The 21,894-nt window shown below is 39.9% G+C and overlaps 1 long non-coding RNA gene and 1 pseudogene across 4 annotated transcripts in view; both read left to right on the forward strand.

Annotated features, from left to right (window-relative positions):
* LOC143901902 (uncharacterized) overlaps positions 1-21,894 on the forward strand; it is a 39,506-nt gene that overhangs the window by 13,752 nt on the left and 3,860 nt on the right. The window contains exon 4 of one of the 3 annotated variants that reach the window (XR_013258212.1): positions 48-476. The exons of the other annotated variants lie outside the window; for them this stretch is intronic. This is a non-coding gene — a long non-coding RNA (uncharacterized LOC143901902). Of the gene's footprint in view, positions 1-47; positions 477-21,894 lie in introns of those variants that run through there. 3 annotated transcript variants of the gene reach the window in all.
* Positions 693-21,809, forward strand: LOC143901899 (MYG1 exonuclease-like; annotated as a pseudogene). Its single transcript, XR_013258206.1, has 5 exons — positions 693-14,725; positions 20,603-20,695; positions 20,781-21,011; positions 21,081-21,267; positions 21,349-21,809. The product of XR_013258206.1 is annotated as an MYG1 exonuclease-like (transcript).

Genomic DNA, 21,894 nt, shown 5'->3' on the forward strand with positions numbered 1-21,894 from the left:
GAATATATTTTTGATTATTATTGTTTAACGTAAAATATTCTTGTAAGATTGATTCGAGATATGGTTGATTCGGAGAGATAACAGTGTTGTTGCAAATGGTACCGTGGGAACCATTTGCTTCAACTGGAGATGAACGTGTCGTCATCAATAAAGTAATTTATGAGTACACAACTAGAAACTCTTATTTTTTATTCCGGATTATGTGTATGCCCGATGCCGGTAGTGTGGGGAAGTTCTGTGCGTACATTATTATTGCCAGAAGCGTGGGACGGTTTGTGTACTGATGCTTTTATGGAAGCCTGTGGCACAGGAATGGAATTGAAGGCGCTTTGCATGTAGAAGAATAATAATGCCTAGACCATTAATTTTTTTTGAATTTTTGTGATGTTTATTAAACATAGGTATTAAAAAAACATTTCATTTTTTTTACTGCACTTATTGAATCACAATATAAGATAATTATTTCACTTTTTAAATTGTCGTGCGTCAAATACTTTTGAATATGTTCAATAAAATTCATTTATTCTAGAAATTATGAAAAAATTGTTTGTTTATTATTAAATTTTTTTACACATTAGATCCCCATATATAAAATATATAAAATATATAAAATATCCCAGATAGCAAAGAAAATTTTTAAAAAATTCTTTTTAAATTCCCAACTTGAATAAAATGAAATAAATTTTTTTCTGTACCATTTCTGCTCTAAAAACACTACTCTTTATAAGAGTTCAAAAGGAATTCATTTTTATGTCACCAATTCTGAGTCTTTCTTCAGATACCGAAAAAATTCTTTTTCTACTCTATAAGAATTGTCATCATTAAATGCAAAATTATGTTTAGATACTATTTTAGTGGAGCTTTATCTAAGCGGCAAGCGCTATTTTGTATCTGAAAAAGAATAAGAAAGAATTCTTTATGAACAGCAAAAACAATTAAAAAAGGCCAAATTTCGAGCAATAATAGAGGTGTTGAAATTTATATATTCAAATTACAAATTACAAACAAATTGGTTTACGTTTCGGCCATACTTGGCCTTTCTCAGAACCGCAATTTCAAATCCTTTATGATTTATCCAAACGCGATTTATCAAAAATCTTATTCTGATCCACTTTCTGCATCAGAAAGAACGTAAAACATACTAGTGCATTTTGCATTTCTATACTATGTGATATCAGAGGTATCACTTAAAGCTGATCCGCAGCGAAGGATATCATGGTCAGGCATTTCGCAGGCTCGTTTCTTATATTTAGCGCGTGAGAATTTTTGCTTGCGAGAAAGTACTGGCACTCATTAGCGCGTCGCGGCGCGGTGGCGCGCGCGTTAGTTATTGCTCGCGGTCGCAGTCGCGCTCTTTTGTTTTTTATTGTAACTTTACGATAAGATACGTTTTGAATCGTCTATCGCTGATACACGATAAATAACAGTGACTTTTCATTTGTCATTATATGATGGAAAACCATTTACTCAACTCATCGTGATTTTATGACAGATCACGAAACGTTTCCTGTTCTTTACAATGAGACACGTTTTCAATATTCTATCGTTGATACATGATTAAAATTACAGGGTTTTTAATGTGCGATAGGAAGTTTAAAGCTTCCTTTATTATAAATACACAATTAATTACAATTATAGATTTTCAATTATTTCTCCTCGTTAAATTCCAACAAAACAATAGAAAGCAATAAATTACTATAAGAGTTCTATTGTATTCCAATGATTAAATCCGTTTTTAACAGAGAATCAAGAGACACGGTAGTGTCTCGTGCCAAGTATACGCGGAGCGAGACCGACCGTGACTCTTTTACGCGACGCGACGAGTTGCGATAAAAGATAACAACAGGAAACGATAACATTTCTTTCAGAATCTAAAATATAAAACAATTACAATAAAAAACGATAAGATTTTTTGCAAATCGTATCAGTTTTCTATCGTTTTCTATCGATTTTTTAATATTCTCACGTAGCATATACGTAGGGAAACGTGTTTATTCGACGCCGCTCTCAGAACGATGTCGGGAAAATCGACCATGAGGATCGGCACGTACGACGGAGTATTTTATTGCTTTGAGGTTCTTGCCTGTGTGCTTTCAAAATTGCTACCAGACTATAAGGATGCATCTATAGTAAGTGTTCCCGATTATAGCGCTCTCTATACAGAGTGTGTGTGTGTAAGCAATATGGCGACAGAGAATAAACGTTCGCAACAGGCTCGTGCATAAGTTTACTCAAAAACCCGGTTTATGTTCCCAAACATAAGTTTGGCGCCCAACCACGATAAGTGAGCCCATGGCAAGTAAAATGTACATATAAGCGCAACAATCAGCAAAAGTGTCCGCAACGCAACGGCGCGGCGGGGCAAGGCGCGGGGACAGCGTGGCAACGGCCACATCAAATCGCAAGTAGTGCCGGCATCAAGAATACATCAAACGGTGAATGATCAGTGGATCATTTCGCGTGTTTAATAATGCATTAGATACAATCAAAAAACGGTGAAACGCGTCATTCGCGAGTCACGCGTGTGAAAGAGAGACGGTGAATGTGCAAGTAGAGAGAGGAGCGATCGCGGCGACACTCTCTCACAATCATAGACAGAGTTCGCGACGGTCGCAAAAAGTAACCGCTCGAAACGCGAGAGGGCACGACAGCATCTCGTAGAGACATTGATACATCGATACAGCGATCGAGACAAAAAATCGTAAGGCACGTCAGTGCACGAGACAGAACAAACACAGTTCATTCGCAACACACAAAGAACATTCGCAACACACCAAGTCACACATCTGTAAATGCAATGAGTACTGGCAAGCACTCTCATCGCAGAATTACGAGTCATCAGACAACAGTTACATCGATCAAGATCGACACAAAGTTACGTATAACCTGCAAATTGACAATTTAAGTAAATTGCCTCAACGTGGAGCTACATATTACAGCTGCGCAAACAGTCACAGCAATTAAGAACAGGTTAGTAAGTTCCCTGCAATTACTGCCTACACCTGATTAACATTTTAGATACAATGGCGGAGCTAAAAAAATTGTGTCAGAAGCGAACGACAATTAAGGGTCAAATGACCAGAATAAATAACACGATAAGCGAAGTAACCTCAGCGTCGGAAGCTAAGATCAAAGCAAAAAGGATCGAGGAGCTATAGAAGATGTTTGAGGAGGTGCATGCACAAATATAGACGCACTAAAATTAAGTGAAGCGCAGGTCGATGGAGAGGAAGAAGTCAACGTCGAGCTTCAACAAGAATCCGAAAGGGAACGAGAAGTCTTCGAAAACGTGTATTTCGAAGCAGCGACGAAATCGCAGACAATCATCGATATGGAGAAGACACAAGAACAGACTGTGGCACAAATGCAGATAGCAGCGGCGCAGGGTGGTGAGCAGCCCAGAGACAGAGGACAACGATGCGATGTAAAACTTCCGACTTTAAAATTTCCGGAATTTAAAGGAGACTACAATGAGTGGCTTCTTTTCAAGGACGCGTATGTATCAATGATTCACGAAAATGCTAATATAACGGCAATACAGAAGTTTCAATATCTGCAAAATTCGCTTAAAGGAGAAGCTTTGCAGGTAATCAATGGATTGGAAACTTCAGCAGAAAATTACGAGAGCGCTTGGAAGCTATTAGAAAAAAATTACGAAAACACCAAGTTGCTTATAAATACTTATCTCAACAGTTTGCTTGAATTTCCAGCTGTGGCGAAGGATAAGCCAGCGACAATTAGACAGCTCATCGTACACATACTTACGCATCTCAAAGCATTGAGAACGTTGAAGCTTCCCGTGGAGCATTGGGATGAGCTTTTAATACACATGACGAAACGCAAATTAGACTACGCAACTCAAAAGGATTGGGAAGAAGAATGCAATCGTGACAGGCAGAGACGAAAAACTTTAGAAGAATATTTAACGTTTTGAAACGAACATTGTCGCACCTTGGAAATGATCGACAAAAGAAAGACCAAGAGCGAAGTGGTCAAGCCTTCAGCATCAAAGAAACAAGGAAATTCGGTATTCTTGGCATCTGTTTCTCAGCAGAGCTGTCTGAGTTGCAGCGGAAATCATGCAGTTTACAAATGTCCACAGTTTCTACAGATGTCAGTATTTAGCCGAATAGAAGAATCAAGATTGAAGACGGCCTGCCTAAATTGTTTAGGAAAGGGTCACTTTGCTGTAAATTGCAAAGCATCCACCTGCAAAAAATGTGGAAAAAAGCACAATACGCTTTTGCATCTTGAGCAGGAAGACAAACCGGCGGAACAGAAGCCCAGCGAGGAGTCATCTAAGAAAGCGGTCGTCGCACACTGCGTAAAGTCAGAAGAACATGCCAACGAAATGACGGAAGCATCATCAGTGATCAACTTCATGCGAAAGCAAAATACGCAAATCGTGTTATCAACAGCTCGAGTAAACATTGAAGACGCAGATGGAAAACAAGACAGTTGTCGTGTTCTCTTGGATCCCGGATCTCAGTTAAATCTTATCACAGAACAACTCGTGAGTAAGCTCAAACTGAAGTGCAGAAAACGAAATGAGCTTATCAGCGGCGTGAATCAAACTCAGACAACGGTCGGACGAACAGTTACGGTCAAAATCAAGTCTATGCACACAGATTACAAAAGGATGATATAATGCCTAGTATTACCACACATAACGGAGAAGTTACCGCAGGTAAAAATAAATACGAAATTCATAGTGTTCGGGATTCTCGCAATCTATTGTTGGAAAAACTTGCATCTAACCGGTACATATACTGCGAGCTACGCTTCCGTTGCTTCTCGCGCAAAATTAGCTATAAGTTCGGAAACGCCGGAAGGAACCGATCCGAGTCGAAAAGCGAGCGCGGGTCAGCACCCTCACGCGGCCCGCCCGATAGCCGGCCTCTCTTCCAATGAACCCGCCGCGCCGAGGTATATAAGCCAGCGCTCCGACAGGAGCCGGCACTTCGTCTTATCTCCAGCTTTCAGCTGCCTTCGACGAAGCCAAACCCATCCAATATCCTAGGAAACACACAAAACGAGGTCCGGTGCTCCGAGTCTCGACTGAGGGCTCTCAGGTGTTCCCGAACTCCAGCTTACCAACCCCGACGACTACGATCCCGCGGGATCGAGCACGCTCGGTCTTGTAGCGAGGCTCTCGCTGTCGTGGCCCCGGGGCTTCGCCTCCTATCTACCGCGTCTCGGTAGGCATCATACGTACGACCGCGTTTCGCCACTCCGTCACATCGCGACAATTGCATTCGCGATACCGTATCTCGTTTCTCCAGCGTCTTTGCGCGCACTTTATGTAAAACCGCGTTTCAAAACTATAAGTCACAGCGCGCCGAGTGCATTCGCCCTACTTTGTCTGTACATCTCGCGTTTCGTCAGTTTTGTTATTATACCGAATAAAGTTTTGTATATATTGTAAGTCAATTGCTGTCTTTGGGCCTTCCACTCAACTTCCTGACCGGCGATCGAGTCCGCGTTCAGCTGAAACTATTCGGTCGTCTCATAGTTGAAAGGCTGAGCGGAGCCGTTCGTGATATCTCGCGTTCTCGCGGAACGGATTCGGCAACTTGTTCAGCGCGTTTATTGCGGGCCCGAACATAAAATTGGTCCTTCGAGCCGGATCAAGATATTCAGTGTAGCTCTTCAGCCGTTAACATGACTCCCGTGCCGGAAGTCTCAGCCACCATCAACGACTTCCTGGCTCAACAGCAGGCGTTGATGCATTCCATCACTCGAGCGCTCGATAACTTCAAAAAACTCGAAAGAAATAATTACACCGTCGCAAAGGTCTGAGCGCGAATAACCAGCTTCAAAGAAGTCTAGACGCAATGCCTTCGCGTGCACTCTGCCCTCTTGCAAGTTATTCCGGAGGCGAAAAGGAGCACGTTCGACTACTTTCAAAACGAGCTGTTTGATTAGACCAAGGACATCCACTTGACGACGTTGGATTACATGACCGAGTGTCTGGAGGCACTCACGCCGACGCCGCCGCCCTTGACAGCGAACCAGGCTCCGGGCGCCGCGTGCGGTCATAGGCCGTCTGCCTCCTCATTCTCACTGGCGCATCTGCCGCCCATCAACATTCCGCCGTTCTCAGGGAAATATGAAGAATGGGAGACGTTCCGCGATCGCTTTACGTCCCTTATTATAAAAAATCCCGACCTTTCTGCATTTGCGCGAATGCATTTTCTCTCATCAAGCCTTGCCGGGCGAGCGCTTGAATCTATTCGAAGCATCCCAGTAACCGCGGATAACTTTGAACTTGCGTGGAAGGCCCTTGAGTCGAGGTACGAAAATAAGCGCCGATTAGTCGAGATGCATGTGTCCGCATTATATAATTTGCCGAGCGTTTCCCGCGAATCAGCAAGCGAACTCAGCGAGCTACGGGATGAAGCAATTTGCGCAATCACGTCGCTGAAAAATTTAGATCGATCCGAATCCGACATTCTCAGCGACATGCTTATGTATAGCGTCACGCAAAAGCTTGATCCCGTCACTCGAAAAGCGTGGAAACTAAAGGGTGGGGATGACGCGCGAATCCCAACCTTCAGCGAACTCGATCGATTCCTCGATTCTCGTGCTCGCGCGCTCGAAGAATTGCATCCCGCGAATATAGACAAACAAGCTCGCGCGCAGAAGGCGACCAGCGCTACAGCATCGGGAGTTTCTTCAATTTTGTGTCCGCTTTGTAAAGCATCTCACTTTCTAAACAAATGTCAAATCTTTCTGAAGAAGAGTCCAAGTCAACGATTAGAAGCAGTAAAGAAGGCAAATCGCTGTGTAAATTGCCTAAGCGACAGACACGCCGTACAACTATGTCAAAGTAACTATTCGTGCCGCACATGTCACAAAAGGCATCATTCGATGTTGCACGTCGACTCGGACACTTCTACCATGAAAGATACCTCCACCGCGAAAGATACTCCTGTCGCGGAAAATACTTCTGTCGCGACCGCGTCCATCCACGATGCCGCGCCCATCACGACATGCCTCCTGTGTTGCTCGCGACGGCAAGGGTAAAGGTGCCTTTTCATCAGGGTTGGCATCAAATTGTCCAAGGTGGAAAAAACCCCCCGGTTTTTTCCACTTTTGTCCGCCCCGAAAGAGATGTATATGATGGACAAAATGGACAAAATTGGAAGAAATTAAAAAAAAACGCAAACTGAATAAACTCTCAGGAAAAATAAACTTTATTAAATACAAATAAAATATAAATTTTTAAACACCAGTCTATAATTATATAATTAACAAAATTAAAATCTTAATTGACCTAACTGGCTAAATTAAAATAAAATAAATGTTTAAATTAAAAAATGTCCATGTCTTCTTATAATCTCAGGAAAAATAAATTTTATGAAATAAAAGTAAAATGTAAATTTTTAACAGAATAAACACATTTACTTCGCGTCTTTGCCAGTATATGTATAATTAACAAAATTAAATTTTAAATTGACAACTGGCTAAATTAAAATAAAATAAATTTATAAATTAAAAATCATCCATGTCTTCTTTTTAACTAACAATCATATTGAGCATTCGTCGGCTGGCAACAAGTTTTGATGCTTTTTCGATTCCTAGACGATTTCTTAGTTTGGTTTGTATTATTCCAAAATTGGAAAATATTCTCTCTATGGAGGCTGACGAGGCAACACATTTTTGCAAATGTAAGGAAAATTCACAAAATTGTAAATTTACAGTATTGACTTTTAAAAGAGCCTCCCACCATTGTATGGAACTTAGTTGTTCTCTCATTTGATCTTGAAAAAAACTTTTCGGAAACGGAGACATTTTAAGCCGAAATTTTATAAGTAGTGGTAAAAAATCAGACGAAACTTCTTCAGAAAGCCACATACGTCCTGCTTCCTCAAGTTCAGAATCTAGTTGTAAATCCAAATTTTTAGGATTTAATAAATACCCGATAATATGGGCTGGGGTAATACAATCGTCAAATCTTTTTTTAATTAAATTATTATATGGAAGCAGAACGTCATTTGTGGATAATTCTTTTAACTTTAAAAATTCAGTTACAGCATCTGAAAGAGTGGCATTTTCTGACTGTAATTTATTTAAGGCTGCTCGAATTGGTTTTAATTGCGTTATAAGCGACTTTACTTCTTTCATAAGACCAATGTTTTGAATAATATTAACTATATTTCCTTCAACGTTCTCCTCGTGGTCTTCAGCAATTTTTAGATAAAAATCACGGTTAATAACAAAAACCTCTAAACATTCTATAACACTGTTCCAACGAGTTTCCCCTGGTAACTGTGGAATGCGAGAATTTTGAAACTCGGCTAAGAGACCTTTAGCTGCATGATGGTTTCTAAAATATTTGCTTAATTCTACAACTTGTTTAATTATAGTTTTAACATTAGGAAGTTTACAAATATCGCCACATAATAAATTTAAAAAATGCGCCGCACAACCATCAATAATAAAATAAAAGTCAGATTCATTGTTAAGCTTCTTTTGGAGGTCACTGCGCATTTTTTTCATTTTAGCTTCATTATCGGACACAAAACTTTTTACAGTACATCCAAACCTATTTTCTGCTTCCATAATGTCTTTCACAGCCAAATCCAGACAATATTTACTCGTTTTTTGGTTAGAACCAGTTTCATACGATGACAAAAAGAAAGATTTTTCACCATCAGAGACACAACTTGCTATCACTGGTTCATTATGGATAGCAGACCAACCGTCTTGTATCAGTGTAACCGATTTACCATTTAAATGAATTTTTGCGTCTTCCTGGGTTTTGTTATAAATTTTATTTAATAATTCGCCAGCTAGTTTTTTTCTATTAGGTGGAGTGTATCCCGGTCTTAAATCACTTATCATTTTTTTAAAATAAAAGTTTTCAGAATGTCGGAAAGGTACACCAGAAGAATAAAAGTAAGATGCTAAGGATAAATCGAGTTTTTGTTTATCAGCTTCGGTTGTTTTAACTAAGAATTGATTCAATTTTTGTTGTTTTAGTTGTTGAACTTGTACTTGAACATCAGGATTCCTACGCTTTCGGCTAATATTGATTGCTGGATTATTAGGATCTTCAGTTTCTGGACCCGATGAACCCTCCGTTGAATCACATATATTTTCTTTTGCATCTTGTTTTTTAGTACATTTTTCAAAGTGCTTCCTTAATCGGCAAGCCTTATTACTAACTTTATTTTCGCACACCTGGCACTTCAAAATTGTTTTTGTTCCTTTAGTTATTTCATAAAAATGTTTTCTGATTGAATCTTTTTTTCTACCAAATCTACCAAAGCCGGTGCCGGCGGTGCCGCTAGTTCTTGATTTCTGTTTAAAAACAAAGATATTAAAGTTTCTTTAAATAAAAATAACCCTAACAAAAATAAAAAAGCCTCCAGACACGAATTGCCGTAGCCGTAACATAAGACGTATAGTACGTACCGTCCATACGTAGACGCAGGGTTGCAAATAATTAAATCAATTTCTGATTTAATTCAAAAATAATTCATAAGTCAATTTTGAATTATTAATTATTCTAAACTTTAAATCATAATTAAAATTTGATTTATGAATTACACAGGCTTTAATTCACAAATCAATTTTGATTTATAAATTGCACCGGCTTTAACTCATAATTCAAATTTGATTTGTGAATTACACAGGCTTTAATTCACAAATCAATTTTGATTTGTGAATTACAAAAGCTTTAAATCATAAATCAATTTTGATTTGTGAATTACACAGGCTTTAATTCATAATTCAAATTTGATTTGTGAATTACACAGGCTTTAATTCACAAATAAATTTTGATTTGTGAATTACACAGGATTTAATTCACAAATCAGTTTTGATTCGTGGAATTACAAAAGCTTTAAATTATAAATCAATTTTGATTTGTGAATTGCACCGGCTTTAATTTTTCATGCTGACGCTCGACGCTCATTTTCAGCGGCAAGAAGGTCGCATGACCACACGTGACGTCGGCGTCAATTGAAATTCATGAAAAGGAAAACAGCGTCAAAATTTCGGCGTCTTCGCGTTGCTTTGGCTTTGACGCTAAAGCTGAGAATTCGCACCTTAAAGGTGCGAATTCATGGGACGCTCGTTTCAGCGTATCGCGAAATCACGTGATTTCGCGCTGACGCTAGCGTCAAGCAAAGAAAGCTGGATTTTCTCAGCTTTAGCGTCAAAGCCAAAGCAGCGCGAAGACGCCGAAATTTTGACGCTGTTTTCCTTTTCATGAATTTCAATTGACGCCGACGTCACGTGTGGTCATGCGACCTTCTTGCCGCTGAAAATGAGCGTCGAGCGTCAGCATGAAAAGGCACCTTTAGAGTTGGGTTCCCGTCAGAATCTCCGAACGGTCGTACTCGCGTCGTTCGAGCGCTTCTCGTTCAAGGATCGGAGATGAGCTTTATTACCGAACGATTGAGGTAAGGCTTAAGATTGCGTCGCGTTCAAATATCCGTCTCGATCTCCGCTATCGGAGGCGTCGACGCCGGAACATGTTGATACGCGGCCAAAATTCAGATCTCTTCGATCGACCAAACCTCTCTCGCATTCAGGACCACTGCGTCCGTCATGCCAAGTCTCACAAAATATACTCCGTCGCCTGTATCGACGCCCGTCCAATGGGGTCACGTAGCCGATCTCGCGCTCGCGGATCCGGATCCTACGAGCTCGGACCCCATTGATATACTGATAGGTGCCGATCTGTATGGCGACTTGCTGCTCGATGGCATTTGAAAGGGCTCCCGCGGAAAACCCCTCGCTCAGAATACCGTTCTCGGTTGGATGCTGTCTGGCCCCGCGGTTGACCCACAAACACATTCTCGAACAGTCACGGCTCAGCACTGTTCTAATTCCCCGTCTCTCGACGAAGAACTCCGACGCTTCTGAGAAATCGAAGAAATCCCTCGCGCCGTTCCACTGAGTCCGGAGGAGCAACAATTCGAAGCTCACTTCCTCGCCACTCATTGGCGTCGCTCCGACGGACGATACGTGATTCGCTCTCCTCTCTAAACCGGTCTCCCAATTGAGATCGGCAATTCTTATCACTCAGCCGAGCGACAGTTGAGAGGTCTTAAACGCAGGTTAAACGCCGATGAGAGAGTAGCGACGGATTACCGCGCCTTTATGGAGGAGTACGAGCGACTCGGGCATATGAAGCGTGTACCGCACGACGCAGACGCGTCATCTCAATACGTTTACATTCCGCATTACCCCGTGATTCGCGAAAGTAGCACCACCACTCGGTTACGGGTCGTTTTCAATGCGTCGAATCCGACGAGCAACGGCACGTCGCTGAATGACCACTTGCTAACCGGGCAAAAGTTGCAGACTGACTTAGCCGCAATTTTACTAAGATTCTCTAAACATTTCTTAAACAATATAATAACGTAAGGATACACACGTTTTATGAAGACAATTATCCTAACGTATCCGGTATCTGCCAAGGCAGGTAGAAAATTCGAAAGCGAAGGACATTCAAAAGTGAAGGATCAGCTAGAACTAGGGGAGGGACCGGAGAGAAGGTCGGTCGGGTATTGTTTCCTATAACAATAGAGGAAACGAAGGCAAAATGGTACCTGCAGATGTAACACGGACCGCTCTCAACATATTTAAACCATTAGTATCCTGTAGTGGTAACCAGCGTTATTAGATAGTATGTCTCTCATTCACATTTGGTCAGTGCGATCAAAACTGTCATTCGCCGGCACTGTAATTTAACAAGATAAGATTTCTTTTTTATGGTTTGATCTAAATTTGCGATTTTCAACTAGCCTTCAGTTTATATTTGGGTTTATCGTAATAAATTTTACTGATGCATACATAAATTAATATTGTTTCATTTGGTTTTAAAGTAAAAAATTTTTTTAAATAATACAACATAACTTAAAGTTTAGAGAGTGATTTAATCAGTACCCAAAAGGCAAAATGGACCGAGCAAAACGAACCGAGCAAAACACATGGTCTGTTAATGACGTTATGGCATTGTTTAAGCGTTATTATTGTTATTTATTAATTTAGATGGATGATAACCACAAACGAAAAATAAATCGACAGTTTTGGGACAAAAATATGTAGTATAAAAAATGCTATTGTAAAAATTGCTACTGGTGCAATGGTTCTCAATAAGGCGTCGACTTTATATAATGTGCCAAAAATAACTTTAAAAAGAAGACTGACTAAATATAAATTCTACTAAAGATATTGACAAAGCCATAGAAAAAAATGAGTAGGTCCATTTTGCCTTCAGAAGTAGTCGACCGTTTTACCTTGCTATGAAGGTAAAATGGACCAAAAGGAAGATATTAAAAATCATTTAGTATCTTTTTGATCTACGATTTGATTAAAGTCTGATTAATAGATAATAAGGAAAAATAAATACTGATTTGTCATGTTATAATAATTTTATAATAAAGCTTACTGTTTCTGCGCAAATATTTTTTTTCGTTAAGTGTGCCGTTTTGCTTTCGTTTTCCCTATAGGTTCTAACGGTTACAAAATCATACTTGTTCTGTACGCGAAATAGTCGGACGTATAACTCTTGTGAGATTGTAAGATTGTGAGTTCATCGTGAAGTACTCTTCTACCGATCGCTCGAATTTTTAAGAATAAAAAACTTTTCTTACAAGGCGCATGGCGCATTCGATTAAAAGCTCTTACAGGACTTAACTATAGCCTGTGACGTGACAAATGTCACGTCCCTCACCCCAGATGGGAGCTTGGCCGAGGGAGGCGTCAGGGATGGTGCCTCCGTCCGAGGCGGGCGGAGAGCGAACCTTTAGGTTAGGATTAAGATCTCTTGCGAGCGTTACAGGTCGAGGGAGTGCGGAGCAGATGGCCAGGGGCACGACGTTGTAACGGCCTATGCCGCATCGAGGGACTTATGGTTGGACAGCAGGAAGCTTCCAAGGGTGGACGGTCGATGGGCGGGTCACGCTGAAGTCCACAGCCGGAAAATCAGCTGGCCTGTCAAGGCGTCACCAGCGGCACGAGAGCACTGCAGACCGAATACGGAGGACCCGAAGAGGGGGGACGCCCCGACGAAGGTTCCCGTCAAGAAACGGGGCCACCACCGGTGTACCGCCCCCGGTCGACAAGCCATGGCCCGGCCAGCCCTGGCCGTCGAGAAACCGGACGATGAGTCGCGGCCTGGACAGCCGGTCTCACGTAGGCTGGCTTTAAACCTACCGCCGGCGGATGGGAGCAGTGACAAGGGGCGCCCTAGTAGGGCGCGACGGTCGCCTAGGAGGATCGGTGGCGTGCCAGGCCGCCAGGCCGAAGGAACGCCACTGTCGTACGAGCCGCTATTCCGGCAACATCCAGCCCTGCGAGCCGAACGACGAGCTGCCGGAACCAGGAGAATTCGTAAGGCCACTGCTCAGCCTCCCCGAAGTAAGATCGCGGTAATACCAAAAGGCCCTCCCGGGAGTCGCGTTGGGCCGCGGGAATACATGGAATCAGCCGTAATTGAATAATACCGAGTGCCATACCGCGGGAGGACCCGTGCGACAAAGTGATCGCGAGTGCCCGTCTCGGGGATGCGAACGTCTGGCCGCCGACAGTCAGCGTGATTGTAATTTCGTTGCGTGTGATTTCGTTTCGGGTACTTTGGTTGCGTGTAATATTTCGTTGTGGGTAATTTCGTTGCGTGTAATTTCGTTGCAGGCAATTACGTCGCGTGTAATTTCGTAAACGTCGTTGGCTTAACCGTGCCGTAGTTTTGGGAGGTGGCTCTCGCGCGTATGAGAGTCTCGTAGTTATCGTCGCCGGTTAAGTTCGTGCCGTTTGTAATTAGAGATCCGTGCGTTTCATCGGGATTAATGGCCCACGGTTGTGTCGCGTTTCGGGTGAGGCCATTCGTGCGTCTCAGGGAGAGTGAAGATCCCCAGCGTCGTCGCAGTGGATCGTAAGGAAATTGCGCTAATTGTGAGAAGTAGACGTTTCGAATATTTCGCGTTTGACCGTCCGGGTAGAATTCGATGCAATTTATGCCGGGGAATAGTCTTGTACGAATTCGATCGGGATTGCCGTGCAGTTTAACGACGGAATGAGTATCGCGCTCGTGGGGTGACACGTGGCGCGTACTCGAATTGCTTGTTCGCCGTGGAACACGCTATCCTCCACTTGTTATCTGCCTTAAACTGAAATATAATTTTATGTTCTTGGTTATTCGAGTGTGATGATTGCGCTACGCTCCCTCTTCTATTCCAACCGCGGTTAATCAAAGAAGCCCACGCCTGAGAATACTACGATCTTGTGTATCGTGGTGCGAGGAATCGCACCTGGCGCCCAACATTACATCCTAAAAATACTCACGATACCACCAGGGTTTCGGAGAGGAATATCGCGAATTATAAGGAGATCTCTAGTGAAGAAAGCGACGGCGCACTCCTCCACGGCCGGCGAGACCGTGAGGACATCGTCGTCGTCGTCACAAGCCTATATATGTATATTCACCACAAAATAAGGTGATCAAAATCGGTGAAGAGTCAGAGATACGACCTCTCCTGTCAATATAATAATATCCAAGTTTTCAGTAGATTATATCAAGAAGCGCGTTTTTCGGTGGATTCCCCAACTTTCTCACGTAGCAAGAAATGTGCATATCCGACCCTGCTTTCCCAACAATGTCGATCGTAAGGATCGGCACAAAAGATGGATCTTTTCATTGCCCTGAGGTTCTTGGCTGCGCACTATTAAAGCTGCTACCACAGTATAAGAATGTGTCTATAGTGAGGTAATCATCCTTAATTAAAAGCCAACCCGATAGAAAAAGATTTATAAAATTATATATGACAAAATCTGGATGAAATTTGGAATGCTGCAATTACGTGTCTCAATATTTGCAACAATACTTGTAGAAATTTAATTTTTAATTATAGTGTAAATATTGATAAATATTTGCACAATTTATTTCTAAGTAAATGGTATTTCAGCAAAACAGCAGCATTATGGCGAACTATATCTTACAAATATTTGAAAATTAAATTTGAAAAGAAATTGTGACATATATATATATTTTTAAAAAAAGGTAAAAAAAGGCGCCAAGTACACGTATAGTAGTGTATATGTTGTTACCTAAAAAAAAAAAGAAAGTGGTAGTATTATACCTCGAAAAAACCTAAGTAACAAGTGGTAGATCTTTATATCTCGAAAAATCTCGAAAAAATCTAAGCAGTAGTATTTTTATTTCCGAAAAATTATAACCCAAGTGATACACGTCACAAAATTATGTTACCTTATCAAAAAGAAGAGTCGCGCTTCAAGTGATCTATTACAATTACAAAAAAGAAATGATATCTCTTTAAGTTAGAGCGCCAATTACAGAGAGAACATGTATATTGCCTCAAAAAATAATTGTCGCACTACATTGAAAAATCTTTACATTGTGTCAATTAGAAAATAATGTATAATAACAATTTTATAAGATTAAAAAATTTTATTTAAATTTAACAAGGGAATACAAGATATTTAAATACAAAGTTATTTACATGTGTATTTTTTAATGGCCACAAAGAATTACAGAAGTAACAGTACAAAATAAAAATATTTTATTAAAATACATAAATTTTTCTTGTAAAAAAACTTGGCGCTGCTAGACCTTTTAAATAAATAAAAACAACAATAAATAAAAATAATTCAGAGAAGAATACAATGGGAGTAATATTAAATGATTATCAGCGTGGATGTGGGAGTGAGTGATATGGGTGTGCGTGACTACGCGGACGGCGGATAATGCGGCTTATAATTAAGTATAGAATAAGTTTATTTATTTATTTAAAATTTCGAGGTCTAGCAGCGCCAAGTTTTTTTACAAGAAAAATTTATGTATTTTAATAAAATATTTTTATTTTGTACTGTTACTTCTGTAATTCTTTGTGGCCATTAAAAAATACACATGTAAATAACTTTGTATTTAAATATCTTGTATTCCCTTGTTAAATTTAAATAAAATTTTTTAATCTTATAAAATTGTTATTATACATTATTTTCTAATTGACACAATGTAAAGATTTTTCAATGTAGTGCGACAATTATTTTTTGAGGCAATATACATGTTCTCTCTGTAATTGGCGCTCTAACTTAAAGAGATATCATTTCTTTTTTGTAATTGTAATAGATCACTTGAAGCGCGACTCTTCTTTTTGATAAGGTAACATAATTTTGTGACGTGTATCACTTGGGTTATAATTTTTCGGAAATAAAAATACTACTGCTTAGATTTTTTCGAGATTTTTCGAGATATAAAGATCTACCACTTGTTACTTAGGTTTTTTCGAGGTATAATACTACCACTTTCTTTTTTTTTTTAGGTAACAACATATACACTACTATACGTGTACTTGGCGCCTTTTTTTACCTTTTTTTAAAAAAAGTAATTTTGTGCGGATATCACGCCTTTTTGTAGTATATTACGCATTGTATAAACAGTATGTACAGGATAAAGCTATTTGGAGGTATAATACTACCACTTTGTTTTTTTCGAGGTAACAACATAACAGGGTAACAACATAATACATATACACTATTATGCGTGTACTTGGCGCTCATTTTACCTTTTTTTTAAAAAGGTAATTTTGTACGGATATCACGCTTTTTTGTAGTGTTACGCAACTTAATCTTATAAACAATATATCTTATAATTTCATAAACCGTATATAATACAAGGTATAAAGCTAAAAGTGTTACGGACTATTATTTCTAAAGAAAACAACAATTTAATATTTTGCTCAGTTTTTTAAAAATAATAATCTGTAACCCTTTTAGTTGTACACCTTGTATATATTTTTCAATTTCAACATAAAACATAATCGCAATAAAACATGATTAATGTTAATAAGTCGTTAACTGTAAAATTCTTTATTTATTTTTATTTGCGTGTCTTACTGAATGTTGTTTGCAACTGTATATGTACCGATATCTTCAGGTATCGATATTTTTGATAATTATTTTTACGTCAGACATAATTTTAATTCATCCAATTTTTATTATGTCTAAACATAATTTTTGTCCAATTTTTATTATGTCTAGACATAATTTTAATTCAGCGATTTTTATTATGTCATGACATAATTTTAATTCTGCCGCTAGGGAAATTTTAAGTCGATTTTTATGAATCAAGCTTGAATTCAATGTTTAGGTGTCCCAGGTTGCCGATGACGAGGTCCACATAGCGCGCTCTATAGTTTTCGGTGTCCAGGTGTATTAATACCTTGAATTTGATGGCCACGTGTTCCAAGTTGCCGATGACGAGGTCCACATAGTGCGCTTCGTAGTTTTCGGTGTCTACATGTATTAATACCTCAAATTCGATATCTACGTGTCCTACATTGGGTGCGTTCAGCCGATACTTTGCTAGCCTAGCAATCGTGAGCAGTCGCTCGTTTTCGCTCGTTTCCTCTTTTTTGACTTACTGGATTAAAAAGAGAAGAAACGAGCAAAAACGAGCAACTGCTCACGATTGCTAGGCTAGCGGAGTATCGGCTGAACGCACTCATTCAGATTTAAAGTTATTAATACACCTAGACACCAAAAACTATGAAGCGCATTATGTGGACCTCGTCATCAGCAACCTGGGACACCTAGACATTGAATTCAACATATTATTACACCTGGACACCGAAAACTACGAAGCGCACTATGTGGACCTCGTCATCGGCAACCTGGGACACGTAGACATCAAATTCAACGTACAATTACACCTGGACACCGGAAACTATGAAGCGCACTATCTGGATCCCGTCATCGGCAACCTGGGATACGTGGACATCGAATTCAAAATATTAATACACGTAGACACCGAAAACTATGAAGCGCACTATCTGGATCTCGTCATCGGCAACCTGGGACACGTGAACATCAAATTCGAGGTATTATTACACCTAGACACCGAAAACTACGGAGCGCGATATCTGGACCTCGTCATCGGCAACCTGGGACACGTGGACACCGAAAACTACGGAGCGCACTATGTGGACCTTGTCATCGGCAACCTGGGATACCTAGACATCGAATTCAACGTACGATTACACCTGGACACCGAAAACTATGAAGCGCATTATCTGGATCCCGTCATCGGCAACCTGGGACTCGTGGACATCGAATTCAAGATATTAATACACGTAGACACCAAAAACTACGGAGCGCACTATGTGGACCTCGTCATCGGCAACCTGGGACACGTAGACATCGAATTCAACGTATTATTACACCTGGACACCGAAATCTATGAAGCGCATTATCTGGATCCCGTCATCGGCAACCTGAGACACGTGGACATCAAATTCAAGATATTAATACACGTAGACACCAAAAACTACGGAGCGCACTGTGTGGACCTCGTCATCGGCAACCTGGGACACGTAGACATCGCATTCAACGTATTATAACACCTGGACACCGAAAACTACGAAGCGCACTGTGTGGACCTCGTCATCGGCAACCTGGGACACGTGGACATCGAATTCAAGGTATTAATACACGTAGACACCGAAAACTACGGAGCGCACTATGTGGACTTCGTCATCGGCAACCTGAGACACCTAGACATCGAATTCAACGTACGATTACACCTGGACACCGAAAACTATGAAGCGCACTATCTGGATCTTGTCATCGGCAACCTGGGACACGTGAACATTGAATTCAAGGTATTAATACACGTAGACACCAAAAACTACGGAGCGCACTATGTGGACCTTGTCATCGGCAACCTGGGACACCTAGACATCGCATTCAACGTACGATTACACCTGGACACCGAAAACTATGAAGCGCATTATCTGGATCCCGTCATCGGCAACCTGGGACACGTGGACATCGAATTCAAGATATTAATACACGTAGACACCAAAAACTACGGAGCGCACTATGTGGACCTCGTCATCGGCAACCTGGGACACGTAGACATCGAATTCAACGTATTATTACACCTGGACACCGAAAACTATAAAGCGCACTATCTGGACCTTGTCATCGGCAACCTGGGATACATAGACATCAAATTCAAGCTTGATTCATAAGAATCGACTTAAAAATTCCCTAGCGGCACTTTCTGCCAAGCATAGAGAACCTACTTTTCCGTTGACTCAATATTTATTATATATATACCTAATTTTTACTTAAATAGAAATCTTCCTCCTGACCGATAAGTTTATCGACCTAATTTTGAAATACGCGCGCGATATCGAAACTGGCGATACCTGCGCCGCCAGCGTCGAAAAAGTGAAAAGGACGTTTCTCTGATAATCATAATAATATTGAATGAGAGCGTTAGGAGGAGTATCTTAAAAATAAATTTTCACATTTGGACTTTGCGTCGCAATATCTCCGCTCGTAAGGCACGTAGCGAAATATTATGAGAGAAACCCCCCCCTAATTGAACCCCAAGCTATCGATCAAGCCTACTTAGAACTTGATCCGTTCACTCGTTATCGAGATCTCAACATCTCGGGTACTCGCAACCCGTCGCGTCGCGTAAAAGAGTCACGGTCGGTCTCGCTCCGCGTGTACTTGGCGCGAGACACTACCGTGTCTCTTGATATATATATATATATATATATATATATATATATATATAATTGAGTACCTAATATATATTTCAGTTTTTATTACGTTTCTCTTATTGCTATTATGTAGCATATTCTGTGTTTGCTAGGTTGCCGTTAGATGGCATCCTTTGTCATCGTACGTAAAATATGATGAACAGGTATGCATGTACTGTTATCTTACATCAGTGTTTACTGATTCATGCATTATAATTAATATGTTTTTGGAAGTTTTTCCCAAAAATTATTTTCTGGAATAAAATCGCCATTCCAATTTTCTCTAAACGAAAATTTACAATCTTATTCATGCTGCTCTTATTGCTTCGTCTCGACAATTATGGTTTCATTTCATAGTTATATCATACGTTTTAAAGAATAGATTGCATTGTCACACAATGGCTTCCCGCTACAATGCTATTGCTGTAATAATCACGAACATATGGATACTCGTAAATAACTCATTATTATGTTCTGGTGTTAGCATTCTGATTGACTTTCAATTAGCTTTTAGATATGAATTTCCGGGAAAGAACTCGTAACTAACAAGATGCTTCGAGCGGCTACTTAAGTTTATGACATAGGTATCGATATGTTTTGTTCTTTTTTTTCTTTTTTATTCCCTCTCATTGTTCTTTATTTGGTTTGATATCTGTGTCCTTTTGTATTTCATTGTTTTTAGAGTGTACTTGATAAGGATCAAAAATAATGGTCGAAACGTCGTCATATATACAAAAACCAGGAGTCGTGTATAAACGTTGTAATAAATTATCAGATTGGTCAAAATAAATGGTTTTTTCTTGTAAACTAATTCATGTTACATGCAGATTAAAGGCACGTCCGTGCAGAGAACTGCAATTTTAAAAACACATGGCGAATCATCTTAATGCAATAATCGAGAAATTCCTCTCAATTGAATAAGGCAGTTATTGTACAATATTTGCTCAATTTTTCTATCGAAAAAGAGCTTTAACACATTGAATGAAATCAAGAAACAGAATTGGCATATAAATTATAATACCACAACAAAAAAAATAGGAAATAGGTATTAAATTCAATTAAATTTTTAGATCTCGAGATCACTCCTTAGATAACTGTGATATCGTAGTAGGTGTTGGCGGCGAGTATGATCCTCCCAGACATCGATACGACCATCACGTGAGGTAAAATAACATACTTTTTACTGATACACTATTAAAGAAAATCTCTGTTTTCGCCACATCATTATTTTTTTCTTCTTCGTATCAGAGAATTCCAGGAATCAGTGAGTACCATTATAAAGAAATTAGGGTACAATTGGACAAATAAATTGAGCAGTGCGGGATTGATCTACTGCCATTTTGGTCATGATATATTGAAGAGAATACTTTTGGACGTAACCAACCACGTACTTGAGGATACAATCGTTGATGAAATCTTTAAGATCATTTACGATACGTTTATCCAGGAAATCGACGCTATAGATAACAATGGGCAAATGTACGATGCAGGGCCATTGTAATGTTACAAAACGCTTCTCCACAATAATTGCATCTGCATTTGTTTCAGTTATCGATCAATTACCGATTTAAGCGCGCGTGTAAGCAGATTAAACTACGAGGATGAGAATATCAAGACACAATTTGCGAAAGCCATAGCTTTGGCTCAGGATAAATTTTTGGAAATTTTCCACGTCACAAAGAATATTTGGTTACCAATTACAGACATGCGACGTGCTGTAGAGAATCGGTTCGAAGTAAGAAAAACTCTTTTTCTAGTTCACTTTTTGTTTTAGATATATTTTCGACTATCGTTTAATGTAAAACATTCTTGTAAGGTTGATTCGAGCGGAGAGATAGTAATGGTGCCACAATCATCGCGATGCCAAAATATGTGGCGGTTTGTGTTTTATTTGGCAGAGGAAATGAACGTCTCGCCATCAATAAAGTACGCTATTTCTAAGACTGGGAATAGTTATCGTATTAGGTGTATGCCGGTTAGTTCCAAGCGCGCAATGTTATTGCCGGAAGAGTGGGGCGGTTTGCAGAGTGATGCCCTTATAAAAGTCTGTGGAATTGAAGGCGCTGTACGTGTAGATTCCAATCGGAAAACCGGCGTTCACACAAAACTAAGAACGGCGCAATGGCCACGGCGCGGAAAGCGCTCAAAATTGTGAAAACTGTGCAAGGTGGAGAAGAATGACTATGTCTAGACCGTTGATTTTCTTTAGAATTTTTATGATGATTATTGTACATCTTTTAAAAACATTTTTTTAATTAAATGCAACTTGATCTTCTACATTTTGTTTTATTTAACACTCATATTAAATCCCAATATAAAAAAAATCAATTCATCTTTTGAATGGTCTCGCGTGCGTCAAATA

The sequence above is a fragment of the Temnothorax americanus genome, unplaced genomic scaffold, assembly GCF_048541705.1.
Source record: "Temnothorax americanus isolate GAGA-0224 unplaced genomic scaffold, ASM4854170v1 Scaffold37, whole genome shotgun sequence".
NCBI classification, from domain to species: domain Eukaryota; kingdom Metazoa; phylum Arthropoda; class Insecta; order Hymenoptera; family Formicidae; genus Temnothorax; species Temnothorax americanus.